Raw genomic sequence first — 7,436 nt, 5'->3', positions numbered from 1 at the left:
GTTTTCCATGTTATGTTAATGATGAGTTGGACTTCCACGTGACTGGAATGGGAGTCAAGGTGGAGGGTAAATAATTTTGATTAAGAGGAGTCCACATATTGTGCTAAAGAACGCTAGTGCTCATCAGCGGTCTGATAACCGTAATCCAGGATCAATACTTCAGCAGCAGCAGCAGCAATTGGTGCTATTTGGACGACCATAGTTCGCTAGCGTTTGGCCCGGGGAGGCCTGAAAAACAGGTATGGTTTGGTGCCTCTGCTTATCCCTTAGTGAAGAGGGTTGTGTTGTGCTGGGAGTTATGTATCCCTTGGTTTAGGAGGACAGTTTTGTGCTGATGAGCAACTCCAAGGATCGGCAATAGATCGATAGCGTTCTGGACCCTGTGAGGTCTCGTGACAGGTACTGTTAAGGCTTGTCAGAGCATTCCTTGTGCCTTTTTATGTATCCAGTCGACTCTAAAATTATCACTTCATGAGTACCATCGGAGGACGAAATTTCGTTAATATAATGTGTGTTTTTTTTATATATTTGTGTGTATTTCTCGGTCACGAAAGGTGTTTAAGTAGGTAGGGAATATATGTACTTAACTAGGCTCTAAACTTTCTTATTACTTTTTCTATATTGACAAGTTATTTTGAGATGACGAAAGTGGGTGATAGTATATGAATCTTTTGTGCCTCTATACCTCTTACTAGTACTCTTCTCTCTTCCAAATGTTTTCAGTGTAGTATGTTTTCCGTCTGTGTCCTGAAAGTTCTCTTTATTATTTATATAACTGAGTAAATGAAATTAGAGTGTTTTCCAAGTAATTTTCTATTTTGTTTACATGAGCAGCTTTGCCGAGTGTTTGTTTAAATATATATATATTGTATAATAAATTATCATTGACGTCTCCAAGGTTCTTTTTACCCTCTTTTGTTTACGATTGTTCTCGATTATTTTCTTGTTTACCAATCTGATGTTTTGGGTGTACTTCAGTAACCTGGTAAAAATAAAGCCGTAAGGCAGTTTACTTGCGGCCACCTTAAATTAAGTAACAAGGCCTAATTGGTATTTGAAGGTCGGCCCGCCGGTAACACTGGCGACCTTGCCTGTACGAGTAAAAACATTCCGTAGAACTGGTTAATAGTGGTTTTCCAGTTCGGCATCAGAGTAAATAAGAAAAAGATCGAGACGTAAACAAAAGGGTAATTCTACACTTATTCTTTGCTTTTCTTTTCTTCATATCTTTAAGACAAGAGACTATGTCGGACAAAGGTGAAGATCCGGTAGGAGCGGTGGGTTTTGAGGTAGCAGAATTTTTAGGTAATGTTGATTGGGAAGAAGAAATAGGGGATTTAAGGAAGGTTGAGTTGCAGGAAATTGCAAAATTCATAAATATCTCTGTAGCACCAGGAACAAAGAAAGGGACTCTGTTAGTACAGTTAGTGACTGCCATTAAGAAATGGAAAGAAGAAACTACAAGTAGTGTTGATAGGACTGAATATATTTCGGTACAGGATAGGTTAGAATTGGAAAGATTGCAAATAGAGAAAATGAAACTACAGATAGCCACGAGGGAAGAGGAAAGAATTCATGAAAAAGTAATTTTACAAGCAAAATTTAATCAGGAACAACAAAGAATAGAACGGGGAAAGAGAACAGGAACAATTAAGATTACAAAGGGAAAGAGAACAGGAACAATTAAGATTACAAAGGGAAAGAGAACAGGAAAAGCATGAATTACAAGTACTCCACCTAAGGCAAGTTCCTGCCGAAAACAAATTTAACATAGGGAATGCTATTAAATTAATGCCTGTCTTTAAGGAAACAGAAGCCTTAGAGTTTTTCACTGTGTTCGAAAAACTAGCAAATAGACTAGAATGGCCAGAAAACATGTGGACTACGCTGGTACAATGTAGGTTAATGGGTAAAGCACAGAAAATATATGCTGCCCTGAACGAAGAAATGAGTGCTGACTATTCCCAAGTGAAAAATTTGATTTTAAAAGCGTACGAGCTGGTACCTGAAGCCTACCGTCAGAAATTTCGAAATATGAAGAAGGGATGGGAGGAGACTTTCGTGGAATTTGCACGGAGGAAAAGAGTGGCTTTTCAGGAATGGTTGAAAGCCAAAGGTGTGGAAGATTTTGATGCTTTAAAAGAATTGATACTCATTGAAGAATTTAAAAATAATATTAATTTTGATCTGAAAACTCACTTAGAGGATCTTAAGTTGGATCTTTTGGATACTTTGGCTGTAGCAGCTGATGAGTTTTTCCTTTCCCACAAGGGGAACTATCGGTTCAGTGATAAGGCAAAGTGGGGCACAAAAAGGAATCCAAGTGGAAAAGGTGCAAGTCAGTCACCTGGAAAGAGGACAAAGGAATCACCGGATAGAGGTGAGAAGCCAGGGTCACCAAAGAAAGGTGGAAAACTGGTGTGCTGGCATTGTGGGCAACCCGGTCACATAAAAGAGAAGTGCCGGCTGTGGTTGGATAAAGCAAAGCCAGTGGGTCTGTTGGGTCGGGATTCGACTGCAACAGATGAGTGTTTCAAAAAGTATGTCTCTGAAGGTGTAGTGAGCATCAAAGGCCAGAATAGGTCAGAGACGGTAAAGCTTTTAAGGGACACGGGAGCGGCGCAATCCATAATTTTGCGTTCGGTATTGCCGGAAGGACTGAGCCAGGGACAGGAGAAATTTGTGTTACTAGGGGGATTCCCGAGAACAGTAACGGCATGCCCCTTGGTAGAGTTAGTGTTAAACTCTAAATGGGTAAAAGGACCCATGAGTCTGGCAATTGTGGATGAATTACCCATAAAGGGAGTGGACGTGATAGTGGCCAACGACTGTGAGATGCGGACTCCAGGTAATTGTCCTCTGGTGCAAGGTAAGTCGGTAAAGACTGAAAAGCCTGTTTTCGTGGTCACGCGTTCGGGAGCCCAAGGCAAGTCCAGGGAGATGGACTGTATGGGGCTCGATAAATTATTTGAGAAAAATGGTTCTGAGGTAATTGTAACTGGAAATCCCATGTTGTCTTCCGTGAAGGACGAGAATGGTAAATGGGCAATTGATACATTTGCGGCGACTCAGAAGGCGGAGTTTGAGAAGGAGAGGAGTAAGCAAGTCAGTCAGGATAATAGTCGTCCTCATTTAGAATGGAAGGACGGAGTGTTGAAAAGGATAAGTCGAGCAAAACTAGCACCTGCAGATGCATGGGAGGTGAGAGAACAGATTGTGGTACCAGTAAACTACAGACTTAAGTTATTAGAGCTAGCTCATGACAACCTTCTGTCTGGTCATCTAGGTATAAATAAAACTTTTAAAAAACTTTCAGATTTGTTTTTCTGGCCTTCTCTTAGAAGAGACGTAAAGAAGTTTGTGAAGACCTGCAAAGTCTGCCAGACAACGGGGAAGCCGAATCAGAAAATCCCGAAAGCACCACTGCAGCCAATTCCAGCCATTGGAGAACCCTTTGAAGAGGTAATAATTGATATAGTTGGCCCTTTGCCAAGGACCAGCAGTGGAAATCAATATATTTTGACACTGATGGATAGGACCACACGGTATCCTGAGGCAATTCCTTTAAGGAGTATACGTGCTGGGAGGGTTCTTAAATCTTTGCTGGGGTTCTTTTCGAAATTTGGTTTACCCAGGGTAATTCAGTCTGATTGTGGGAGTAATTTCAAAAGTAAAGTATTTAAGCAGGGTTTGGAAGAATTAGGCATAAAGCATGTAACTTCTTCGCCTTATCACCCACAGAGCCAAGGACAACTGGAAAGATTTCACCAAACATTGAAATCAATGCTTAGTAAGTATGTGCAGCAGGAACCCAAGAATTGGGACCAAGTAATTCCTTATTTATTATTTGCTTTCAGATCTATTCCTAGTGATGTAATGGGGTTTTCTCCATTTGAACTAACTTTTGGTCATAAAGTAAGGGGACCTTTAGAAGTAGTGAAGGATCACTGGGAGGGAGTAAAACCTCGGGTAAATTTGCTGGACTTTTTAAGGGATTCAAGGGAAAAGTTTATCAATTCTTGGGATTTTGCTTTAAAAACTTTGGAGGTGAGTCAAAGAAAAATGAAAGAGCGTTATGATATGAAAACCAAATTACGAAATTTTCAGGTTGGCGAAGAGGTGTTGGTGTTGCTTCCAATTCCAGGCAATCCATTTAAAGCCAAATTCTCGGGGCCCTGGAAGATCTTAAAGAAGGTGAATGACCTAAACTATGTTGTTGAAACCCCTGACTGACAGGAGGAAGAAGACTCAAGTATGCCATGTTAATATGCTAAAAGCCTACCAGGGCAGGGAAACCATCCGACCAGTTCTGTCTTTAGCCAAGGTGGAGGAGAAAGAAGAATTTGGGGAAACTTCCAGTATGAGTTTCCTGGGAAATTCCGTAGCTTTGGGAAATCTACCCGGGATGTTGGATCATTTAAGTGCCACCCAATCCAAGGAGGTAATGAACTTGATAACAAAGTTCGCAGTTTTATTTCAGGACGTTCCAGGACTAACCAGTCTACTTATGCATGATGTAGAGGTGGGAGATGCTCGTCCCATTAAACAACATCCATATAGAGTGAATCCATCCAAAAGGGACATCATTAAGCAAGAGGTAGAATACATGCTACGTCATGATCTAATTCAAAGGAGTTTCAGCCGTGGAGTTCTCCAGTAATGCTAGTCAAAAAGGAAGGGGGAGGACAAAGAATGTGCTTCGACTATCGTAAGGTAAATGCAGTTACTGAGTCTGATTGTTTTCCTCTGCCCAGGGTGGAAGATTGCATAAATGATGTCGGCGCTGCCAAGTACATAAGTAAGTTTGATCTTTTAAAGGGTTATTGGCAAGTTCCATTAACAGAAAGGGCTAAAGAAATATCAGCTTTTGTTACGTCGGAAGGTTTGTATTTATGCAATGTCATGCCTTTTGGTATGAAAAATGCCTCTGCCACTTTTCAGAGGTTGATGAATCAAGTGATTGATAAGTTAGAGGGGGTAGTTGTCTACATAGATGACCTTGTAGTTTACAGTAATAGCTGGGAGTCTCATTTGAAAAACATGGAATGTTTGTTCGAGAGGCTGCGTGCAGCTGGTCTGGTGATTAATTTAAACAAGTGTGACTTTGCAAAAGCCAAAATAATCTATTTAGGTCATGAGGTGGGACATGGCAAAATTCTCCCAAAATCGGTAAATATTCAGTCAATCCTCGATTTTCAGGTACCAGAGAATCGAAGAGGTATTCGCCGATTTTTGGGGATGGTGGGCTATTATAGGCGGTTTGTATTGAACTTTGCAGATGTGGCTAATCCACTGACCAACTTGCTTAAGAAAGGTCAGCGTTTCTGCTGGACTGCAGAATGTCAGGATGCTTTTGATAAGTTGAAGTCAACCATGATTAATACTCCAATACTTAAAACTCCGAATTTTAAGGAACCCTTTTGCTTGGCTGTGGATGCTAGCGACGTGGGTGTTGGAGCGGTATTATCACAAGGTTGTGATGGTGAAGAGTATCCGGTGGCGTATTTTTCAAAGAAACTGTCTCCAGCTCAGCAAAAATATTCAACGGTTGAAAAGGAGACTTTAGGACTCATTTTATCTTTGGAGCACTTTGAGGTTTACCTAAGTGGTAGCACAGGACCTATTGTGGTAAGAACGGATCATAATCCATTGGTCTTCTTGAATTTCTTTAAAAATAAGAATAACCGTCTCCTTAGGTGGAGCCTTCGTCTCCAGGAGTGGGATCTACTAATTCAGCATATCGCTGGAAGAGAGAATATCATCCCTGATGCCCTGTCAAGATAACAGGCTCTCTGTTACAGGTCTTTTATTGTTTGTTTGTAATTTACAGTAAGGAGAAAAGGCCTTTTGTTAATACAAAAACGGGAGTTATTTGTATGTTTATTAAATATTATTTCTTTGTTTTAATGCAGTTTTTTTTTTTCTCAGGATTGGGGTTTATGATCTTGTAAACCTTCTGTGTTTAAATATGAAGAAGCCATAAAGGTGAAAGCGCCGAGGAAAGGTTTTGTACCAAGGAAAGACTTTGGACAGAATCTTGTGTAAACATGGGTACAGCTCTAGAGTGGGCTGCACCCCTGTGGGTTTTCAGCATGCGCCAGGGGGATGGTCTCCTGGTAACAAATAACAAACCATCCCTTGGCTGATGTTTATGTTAAGTTTAAGTTAGGTTTAGCATTTGGGTACCTTTATTTTAGGGTATTTTTGTCAATTTGGTGCTGGGAAAATTTCTTTTTGATAATTTTTGATAAGTATGTTTAGGTTTAGATAGTTGGTTAGGAAAGGGAGAAGATGGGGTCCGGGAAATGACTGATGACATTTGTTTAATCTTCTTCCTTTGCAGGACTTACAATTTTTTTTATTATCTCTAAACTCTCTTGAACCTAGTTATTGAGAGCTTTGCTTTGTGCCCCCTGTCAAGTTGTTTGATTGCTTCACTATTTTTATGTAAATTTTTTCTTGCGTAAAAATTTCTTGGTAGGGTGGGGCTGTAACGTAATTCTAGCTTTTGAGTAATAATTGTAACATATTGCTCTCATATTTTCAAAATTAAAAGTTGCTTTTCTTTAGTGTGCACCAGCCTGCCATCTGTGGGCTGGTAAAGAAGGTATTTAGGTTCAGTTGTTAATTCCTGCCCCTTTTCTGTTTTCCATGTTATGTTAATGATGAGTTGGACTTCCACGTGACTGGAATGGGAGTCAAGGTGGAGGGTAAATAATTTTGATTAAGAGGAGTCCACATATTGTGCTAAAGAACGCTAGTGCTCATCAGCGGTCTGATAACCGTAATCCAGGATCAATACTTCAGCAGCAGCAGCAGCAATTGGTGCTATTTGGACGACCATAGTTCGCTAGCGTTTGGCCCGGGGAGGCCTGAAAAACAGGTATGGTTTGGTGCCTCTGCTTATCCCTTAGTGAAGAGGGTTGTGTTGTGCTGGGAGTTGTGTATCCCTTGGTTTAGGAGGACGGTTTTGTGCTGATGAGCAACTCCAAGGATCGGCAATAGATCGATAGCGTTCTGGACCCTGTGAGGTCTCGTGACAGGTACTGTTAAGGCTTGTCAGAGCATTCCTTGTGCCTTTTTATGTATCCAGTCGACTCTAAAATTATCACTTCATGAGTACCATCGGAGGACGAAATTTCGTTAATATAATGTGTGTTTTTTTTTATATATTTGTGTGTATTTCTCGGTCACGAAAGGTGTTTAGGTAGGTAGGGAATATATGTACTTAACTAGGCTCTAAACTTTCTTATTACTTTTTCTATATTGACAAGTTATTTTGAGATGACGAAAGTGGGTGATAGTATATGAATCTTTTGTGCCTCTATACCTCTTACTAGTACTCTTCTCTCTTCCAAATGTTTTCAGTGTAGTATGTTTTCCGTCTGTGTCCTGAAAGTTCTCTTTATTATTTATATAACTGAGTAAATGAAATT

The 7,436-nt window shown here is 40.3% G+C and overlaps 1 long non-coding RNA gene across 1 annotated transcript; it reads left to right on the top strand.

Moving 5' to 3' along the window:
• Positions 1 to 6: 6 nt before the first annotated feature.
• Positions 7 to 6,692, top strand: LOC137625944 (uncharacterized). The gene is made up of 2 exons (XR_011040950.1): positions 7 to 239; positions 5,929 to 6,692. It is a non-coding gene; the product is annotated as an uncharacterized lncRNA (long non-coding RNA).
• The last annotated feature ends 744 nt before the right edge of the window (positions 6,693 to 7,436 follow it).

Source organism: Palaemon carinicauda, chromosome 33 (genome assembly GCF_036898095.1).
Source record: "Palaemon carinicauda isolate YSFRI2023 chromosome 33, ASM3689809v2, whole genome shotgun sequence".
In the NCBI taxonomy this organism is placed as follows: Eukaryota; Metazoa; Arthropoda; class Malacostraca; order Decapoda; family Palaemonidae; genus Palaemon; species Palaemon carinicauda.
Note: the sequence above shows the minus strand (reverse complement) of the source record. Positions and strands in the feature narration are given on the sequence as shown.